Source organism: Tamandua tetradactyla, chromosome 21 (assembly GCF_023851605.1).
Source record: "Tamandua tetradactyla isolate mTamTet1 chromosome 21, mTamTet1.pri, whole genome shotgun sequence".
NCBI lineage: Eukaryota > Metazoa > Chordata > Mammalia > Pilosa > Myrmecophagidae > Tamandua > Tamandua tetradactyla.
The window spans coordinates 61548154-61557551 of NC_135347.1; the positions used below are offsets into that span (position 1 = coordinate 61548154).

A 9398-nucleotide genomic window follows, 5' to 3' on the forward strand; every position below is an offset into this window, starting at 1 on the left:
GAGGGTCCCAAAGAGCTTTTATTCAGGTGGGTTGTATCTATCAATTATTATCATATTAGGAATTCAAACGGAGAACATTAAAAATAATTTCATAATTCACTTTAAAGTAACAATAAACCTTTGGGATGAACATAAATGGCATATTTTATGAAAAAAATAACTATAATTTCCAAAACAATGGAAAAGAGTGAGAAGAGTGGTATTGTTTTACATTTTTGCAAATTTCTTCAATGCCTAGGTGAATTGGCCTGACTAGTCCTGCATTAAATCTATTGGTATGTGTTGTTTTAGTTGAAGTCTTTAAAGAAAATCCAGCCAGGTACATATATGGAGAAGGAGGCACATTTTAATAAACTTTTAGATAATTATGGCTATCCTTCTTTGATATTACACCAAAACTCAACAAGTGGTATTTCTTTTTTTAAACTTATTTATTAATTTAAAAAAATTAAGAACAAACAAAAACATTAACATATCATTCCATTCTACATATATAATCAGTAATTTTCAATATCAACAAGTGGTATTTCTTAAAGGTTAGCTGCAATGCAAAACCTGAAACCAGATCAATGAATCTTTTGTACTCTAATACATTAAAATTTGTTACTCTAAAAAAAAATGGCGTTGTCCAACATATCTCACCTTATTCTTGCTGAAAAAGTCTGTGAACGGGTTTGTAGAACTGAGTGACATCCTGGCTCCATTCATTTTGATGCACGTCTTGCGGGAAAACTAGCATTTTCACAGAAAGCTCAACAATTGTTATGCAAATCCCTTACCTAATGCTGTTTTGAAAGCTAAGGGGCTTATGGATCCATTTGCTTCAGTGCACTTTTTGGACTGAAAGTACTTTCTTCAGAGAACACCAGCCTTAACCTAACCTACACCTAACACTAGTACTCCCTGTTAATGTACAACGACCTCAAAACCGACAACCAACACAAACCTACACCAAGCTTCTCACCTATCTCAATCACACCCTAAGCAGAATCCAAATCCTAACCCGAGCCGAAGCCAAACGCTAACCCACAACCAACCACCAATGCTTGCCGAAATTTCACCCTGCACCTAACCCTGAGCCTAACACAACCGTGAGCATAATCTGTCTCAAAAAATGAGCAATATTGAAAGCTCATCCAGGAGTTCCAGGTCAAGGTGGTGGCTTAACAACGTGCACATTTTAGTTCGTCCTCCAGAACAACTACTAAATAACCAGAAACAGTACAGAACAGCTCCCAGAGCCACAATAGTGACCGGACACACAGCGTACCCCAGTCTAGACCAGCTGGACCGGCTGTGAGCACCCCCCAGAACCATGAGTTCCTAAAGCTGCGGCAGCCAGTGCCCCTCGCCCACAGGCCCCTTCCCAGAGGGGAAAGGAAAGGACTTTACCAGCAGCAGGGACTGGGCACAATCAAACGCCAATTGTGGAACTAATTAACAAATTCTGACTACTAAAAATAGGCCCCCAGCTTAGGTGAACCTGATCAAAGCGGAGGTTGCTCATTTTTGCCCCAGCGCCAAGGGGGCAGGACTGACAGAAAAAGGGGGGAAAAAAAGAAGGAAACAGAGGTTTTTTGGCTGTGTATCTACAAAGGCTTGACTGCCTCTGGATACAGTGGCAGGACTTTTCAGGCTGCAACTGTCCCAGGCATAGGCAGAAGTGAGCTCTTTTGGGGGCTTATCTGGAGCTTGTGCCTTCCCCAGGGGAGGGGTGAAGCCCCACCCGGGTGGAATCCCTACATCAAGGATTTCAGACACCAGGGCTTGGTAATTTGAAGCCATTAAAACCAGCCTACAACCTCTCCTCTGTCTCCACCACGGCCCCAGCAGGGAGAGTCTGCCAAAGTTAAAGGTACCGCATCATCTTATGCTGGTGGGACCTGCAGTCAGACAAGCACCACATACTGGGAAGGATAAGAAAAACAGAGTCCAGAGACTTCACAGGAAAGTCTTTCAACCTGCTGGGTCTCACCCTCAGGGAAAACCAATGCAGGTGACTCTTTCCTCCTGATAGGAGGCCAGTTTGGTCTGGGAAAATCTGGCTTGGGTCTATAATATCTAAGTAAACCCTCCTAAGTGTGTGTGGGGGAAAGGCACCACACAAGCAGGGCAAGAAACAAGAAAACAAGAACTAAAAAATTCTCCTCTGTTAAACAAAACTTAAGCTAAAGGTCCAGATAAAGCTGAATGGAATGTCAAAGAACAGATAGACAACAAATTCATCCAGCAAGAAAACCCTAGATAAAAGAAGTGAAAGCAATCTCCAGAATAAACTAATTAAGGTAATTAAATGCCTAGACACCAGCAAAAAATAACAAATCACACTAGGAAAATTGAAGATAAGGCCCAGTCAGAGAAACAAACCAACAATTCAAATGACATACAGGAGCTGAAACAATTAATTCAGAATGTACGAACAGACATGGAAAACCTCATCAAAAACCAAATCAATGAATTGAGGGAGGATATAAAGAAGGCAAGGAAAGAACAAAAAGAAGAAACTGAAAGTCTGAAAAAACAAATCACAGAACTTATGGGAATGAAAGACAGTAGAAGAGATGAAAAAAACAATGGAAACCTACAATGGTAGATTTCGAGAGACAGAACATAGGATTTCCATAACTGGAGGACGGAACATCTGAAATCTGACAAGAAACAGAAACTATAGGGGAAAAAATGGAAAACTATGAGCAGGGACTCAGGGAATTGAAAGACAATATGAAGCGCAGGAATATACATGTTGGGGGTGTCCCAGAAGGAGAAGAGAAGGGAAAAGGAGGAGAAAAACTAATGGAAGAAATTATCACTGAAAATTTCCCAACTCTTATGAAAGACCTAAAATTACAGATCTAAGAAGGGCAGCATACCCCAAAGAGAATAGATCCAAATAGACATACTCCAAGACAATTAATAATCAGAATGTCAGAGGTCAAAGAAAAAGAGAGGATCTTGAAAGCAGCAAGAGAAAAGCAATCCATCACATACAAGGGAAGCCCAATAAGACTATGCACAGATCTCTCAGCAGAAACCATGGAGGTGAGAAGACAGTGGGATAATATGTTTAAATTATTAAAAGAGAAAAACTGCCTGCCAAGAATTCTATATCCAGCAAAATTGTCCTTCAAAAATGAGGGAGAAATTAAAACATTTTCAGACAAAAAATCACGCAGAGAATTTGTGACCAAGAGACCAGTTCTGCAAGAAATACTAAAGGGAACACTAGAGACAGATACGAAGACAGAAGAGAGAGGTGTGGAGAAGAGTGTAGAAAGGAAGACTATGAGTAAAGGTAAAAAGAAGGAAAATTAGATATGACATACAAAATCCAGAAGGCAAAATAGTAGAAGAAAGTACTACCCATGCAGTAATAACACCGAATGTTAATGGATTAAACTCTCCAATCAAAAGACATAGTCTGGATGCCGACTGTCAGCATGAAGCGGGATCTGCTCTTCCAAGCCTTGGGCCGGACATACACCAATGAAGAATTTGATGAACTATGTTTTGAATTTGGTCTGGAACTTGACGAAATTACTTCTGAGAAGGAAATTATAAGTAAGGAACAAGGAAATGAAAAGGCTAAGGGGGCCTCTGATATAGTTCTTTACAAAATTGATGTTCCCGCCAATAGATATGATCTCCTGTGTCAGGAAGGATTGGTCCGAGGACTTCAAGTCTTTAAGGAAAGGATAAAGGCCCCAGTCTATAAACAGGTGATGCCTAATGGAGAAATCCAGAAATTAATTATCACAGAAGAGACAGCTAAAATTCGACCTTGTGCTGTAGCAGCAGTTCTTCGAAATATAAAGTTTTCTAAAGATCGATATGACAGCTTCATTGAACTTCAGGAGAAATTGCATCAGAATATTTGCAGGAAAAGAGCATTGGTTGCTATTGGCACCCATGATTTGGACAGTTTGTCTGGCCCGTTTACTTATACTGCAAAGCGTCCTTCAGATATTAAATTCAAGCCTCTAAATAAGACAAAGGAGTATACAGCCTGTGAACTAATGAACATATACAAGACTGACAACCACCTTAAACAGTATTTGCATATCATTAAGAATAAACCACTATACCCAGTTGTTTATGATAGCAATGGTGTCATCCTTTCAATGCCTCCAATCATCAATGGGGATCATTCCAAAGTAACAGTAAAGACTAGAAATATATTTATTGAATGTACAGGAACTGACTTTACAAAGGCAAAAATAGTCTTGGATATTATTGTCACCATGTTCAGTGAATATTGTGAGAATCAATTTATGGTTGAAGCAACTGAGGTAGTTTTTCCTAATGGAAAATCATATACCTTTCCAGAACTGGCTTACCAAAAGGAGATGCTGAGAGCTGATCTAATTAACAAAAAAGTTGGAATCAGAGAAACTCCAGAAAATCTTGCAAAGCTTCTGACCAGGATGTATTTAAAGTCAGAAGTCATAGGCGATGGGAATCAAATAGAGATTGAAATCCCTCCAACCAGAGCTGACATTATCCATGCATGTGATATTATAGAAGATGCAGCTATTGCTTATGGATATAATAACATTCAGATGGCGCTCCCAAAAACGTACACCATAGCTAATCAATTTCCCCTTAATAAGCTCACAGAACTTCTAAGACATGACATGGCAGCAGCTGGATTCACTGAAGCCCTTACCTTTGCTTTGTGCTCCCAAGAAGATATTGCTGATAAACTCGGTTTGGATATCTCTGCAACCAAGGCAGTCCACATAAGTAACCCTAAAACAGCTGAATTTCAGGTGGCGCGCACTACCCTACTTCCTGGCCTTCTAAAGACAATGGCAGCAAATCGGAAGATGCCCCTACCTCTGAAGCTGTTTGAAATCTCTGATATTGTAATAAAAGATTCCAGCAGAGATGTAGGTGCGAGAAACTATAGGCATCTCTGTGCTGTTTATTACAACAAGAACCCTGGGTTTGAGATAATCCATGGGCTGCTGGACAGAATTATGCAGCTGCTAAATGTGCCTTCTGGTGAAAAGAAGGGGGGATATGTGATCAAAGCATCAGAAGGCACTGCTTTCTTCCCTGGGCGATGTGCTGAGATCTTTGCCAGGGGTCAAAGCATTGGGAAGCTCGGGGTCCTTCATCCTGACGTTATCAACAAATTTGAACTAACCATGCCCTTCTCCTCCCTGGAAATCAATATTGAACCCTTTTTGTGAACTCAGTCTCAGTTGTAAGGTATCCCCACCCTCCCACAGTGTCCTTCAGCCCTCCTCCACAGGGAACATCCATTTGGGCTTTAATGTTTAATAAAGTAGAAAACACTGTCTGGCTCCATTGGTAGGTAGCACCATTTCCCTGTATTAGTCCAGCTTGTGCACTATTTCAATGTGGTATCAGTGTGCAGGAAACTTCATTGTTGGGCAGAAGCCCAGCAGAGGGTGACAGAAATGGACTAGCTAAGTGTGGGATCAGCTTTGAACATCAGAATTGCTTCTTAGACATCAGAGCTTCATACTGTAACTGATTGCTCTTGCATAACAGGATGCCATTCTTTTCCTTAGTGCATGAAACAAGATAATTGATTAGAGCACATATTGAACAAGTATGAACATAACTAAGGGTTTCGCTTTTATTTCCTACATTTGACCTGTGCTTGTCATTGGGTAACAATAAAGTAACACTATTTTTAGAAAAAAAAAAAAGACATAGTCTGGCAGAATGGATTAAAAAACAGGACCCATCTATATGCTGTCTCTACTCTAAGGACATGAGGTCAAGGACACAAATGGACATTTACACACCAATGTTTATAGCAGCATTATTAACAATTACCAAGAGATGGAAACAGCCAAAATGTCCATCAACAGACAGTTGGCTAAACAAACTGTGACATTTACATAAGATGGAATATTATGCAGCTGTAAGACAGAATAAAGTTATGAAGTATGTAACAACATGAATGGACCTTAAGGACATTATGCTGAGTGTGATTAGCCAGAAAAAAAAGGACAAATACTGTATGGTCTCACTGATATGAACTGACATTAGTGAATATACTTGGAATATTTCCTTGGTAACAGAGACCATCAGGAGATAGAAATAGGGTAAGATATTGGGTAATTGGAGCTGAAGGGATACAGATTGTGCAATAGGACTGAATAAAAAACTCAGAAATGGACAGCACAGTATTACCTAACTGCAATACAATTATGTTAAAACACTGAATGAAGCTGCATATGAGAATGATAAAGAGAGGATGGCTGGAGCATAAATGAAATCACAAAGAAAGATAGACGAGAAAGATTGAGATGGTGTAATCTAGGAATGCCTAGAGTGTATAATGATAGTGACTAAATGTACAAATTTAAAAAATGTTTTTGCATGAGGAAGAACAAAAGAATGTCATTACTGCAGTGTGCTGAAAATAGATGGTACTTAATATTTTAAAATTTCAACTGTGTGAGACTAAAGCAAAAAATGTTTATTTGGTACAAATCTATACTTTGACTAGTGCATCTCCTAATATAACTCATGTAGATAGTTGGTTGAACACCATAAGTACATGAAACTTTGTATAGGAAATGAGATTTTGTTGGTTTGTCCAGGTGATGCCCTGATGAATCCCAGAGTGATTTGATCAGTGACTGGAAAAGTATTTGCAAAGTCCCCTTTGGGGAATGGTGAGAACGGGGAAAAACTCAACTTCCCCAAGTTGAATTCTTGATATTCTCACAAGCAGTGTGGACAACCAAAGCTATAGGCTGAGCCCCCAGTCTTGAGGTTTGTTTATATGAAACTTAACACCACAGGGGATAGGTCAAGCCTACTTAAAATTAAGCCTAAGTGTCACCCCCAAGAGAACCTCTTCTGTTGCTCAGATGTGGCCTCTCTCTCCAGCCAACACAGCAAGCAGACTCACCACCCACCCCCTGTCTACATGGGACATAACTACCAGGGGTGTGGATCTTCCTGGAAGTGTGGGACAGAAATCCCAGAATGAGCTGAGACCCAGCATCAAGGGATTGAGAAAACCTTCTCGACCAAAAAGGGGAAGAGTGAAATGAGACAAAGTGTCAATAGCTGAGAGATTCCAAACAGAGTTGAGAGGTTATCCGGGAGGTTATTCTTACGCATTAAATAGATATCGCCTTGTGATCCAAGATGTAATGGAGAGGCTGGAGGGAACTGCCTGAAAATGTAGAGCTGTGTTCCAGTAGCCATGTTTCTTGAAGATGATTGTATAATGATATAGCTTTCACAATGTGACTGTGTGGTTGTGAAAACCTTGTGTCTGATGCTCTTTTTATCTACCTTGTTAACAGATGAGAGGAACATATGGAATAAAAATAAATAATAGGGGGAACAAATGTTAAAATAGATTTAGTTTGAAATGCTAGTGATCAATGAAAGGGATCAGGAAGGGGTATGGCCTCTAACATTTTTTTTTGTTTGTTATATTTTTCTGTTGTCTTTTTATTTCTATTTCTGAATTGATGCTAATGTTCTGGGAAATAATCATGATGATGAATATGCAACTATGCGATGATATTGTGAATTGCTGAGTGTATGTGTTGGGAATGTTTGTTTCTTGTAATTTTTTTAATTAATAAAAATTTTTTTAAAAATGATCAATATTAATATCCGCACACATTTCCAAGCATTTTTCGTGGAAAACACCACTGCAAACTAATGCTACCCAGTAAAATAGGAGACCGGTTTGTACATGTGTTTTGAGAGCTCATTGACTTACCAGCGTCATTCTCTTTCGAGCAGTTTTGTGGGAGAAAAACGGCATTTCTGGGAAGTACTCACCTACAGCAATGGAAACCATTACCTAAACACGTTTGGAAAACTTAGAATCATCCTGGTTCCATTCACTGGCATGAGATTTTTTTACCAAAACTGCAATAATTCAGAGCACCCTCACTTTCACTTAATTTAAATGTGACACTTATGCCACCACAAACACAAACAGAAACCGAAACACCGAGAACCCATACCAGCACTAATCCCAACCTCCAAACCCGGTCTGAAAATTGACCTGATGCCCGACTTCAACTCAAACCCTCACACTAAATCTAATCCTAAACCTAACCCTAACCCTACACCGAACCCTACCTCCATCCCGAACGCAAAACCTAACTCAAACGCCAACCCTAATCCTAAACCCAACCCTCAAATTTGAAGCAACCCTAAACCCAACCACACGCATAAACTTAACCCTAACACCAACCCTAACCCTAACCCTGACCCTTACCCTAACCGCAAACCCCACACCAACCCTAAACCCAACCCTCAAATTTACTCCAAACCTGCACGAAAACACAGCTCTAAACTTAACCCTAATCCCAACCCCAACCCTAACCCTAACCCTAACCCTAGCCCCAACCCTACCACAAACCCTCTCCCCAAACCTGACCCCAACCCCATTGCCAACCCTAAACACAACCCTCGACTTTTGACCAACCCTGCACCAAACTTGCAGCCCTTAACTTATCCCTAAAACCAACCCTAAGCCTAACACTAACCCTAACCGTAACCCTAAACTTAAACCCAACCCTTCCAGGAACCCTCGCCCAAACCACAACCCCAAACCTAAAGCCAACCATAAGCACAATGGTCAGGTTTATACCGACCCTGCACCCAAATGCAGCCCAAACTGAAACCCTAACCCCAACCCTTACTCTAACCCTAATCCTAACCCTAACCCTGACACTGACGCTAGCCTTCACATCACTGGTTTCAGAAACTGAGAAATGGACCTGGTCCACAGGCGACCATACTTATTTTTAGGTTAAAATGGTGTTGTCCAACATATCTCACTTTATTCTTGCTGAAAAAGTCTGTGAACACGTTTGTAGAACTGAGTGACAGTCTGCCTCCATTCATTTGGATGCACGTCTTGCGTGAAAACTAGTATTTTCACAGAAAACTCAACAACTGCTATGTAATTCTCTTACCTAATGCTGTTTTCAAAGCTAAGAGGCTTATTGGGTCCATTTGCTTCCATGCCCTTTTGGACTGAAGGTACTTTCTTCAGAAAACACTATCCTTAATCTAACCTATACCTTACTTTAGCACTCCCTGTAAATGTACAACGACTTCAAAACTGATGACTGACACAAACCTATGCCAAGCTTCTCACCAATGTTAATCATACCCTAAGCAGAATCCAAATCCTAATCCTAGCCTAAGCCGAACTCTAACCCATAACCAACCGCTAATGCTTGCCGAACCTTCACCCTGAACCTAACCCTGAGACATAATCTTTCTCAAAAACGGAGCAATATTAATATCTGCACACATTTCCAAACTAAACCTAACCCTAACCCTAATTCTATGTCCAACTCTAAGCCCAAACATAACTCTCACCCGAACCCTAACCCAACACCAAAACCAGCTCTAAACCAACCCATAACCCT

General features: G+C 40.4%; 1 pseudogene; it reads left to right on the plus strand.

The window, feature by feature from the left end:
* Positions 1 to 3422: 3422 nt before the first annotated feature.
* LOC143665400 (phenylalanine--tRNA ligase beta subunit pseudogene) lies at positions 3423 to 5643 on the plus strand (annotated as a pseudogene).
* Positions 5644 to 9398: the final 3755 nt, after the last annotated feature.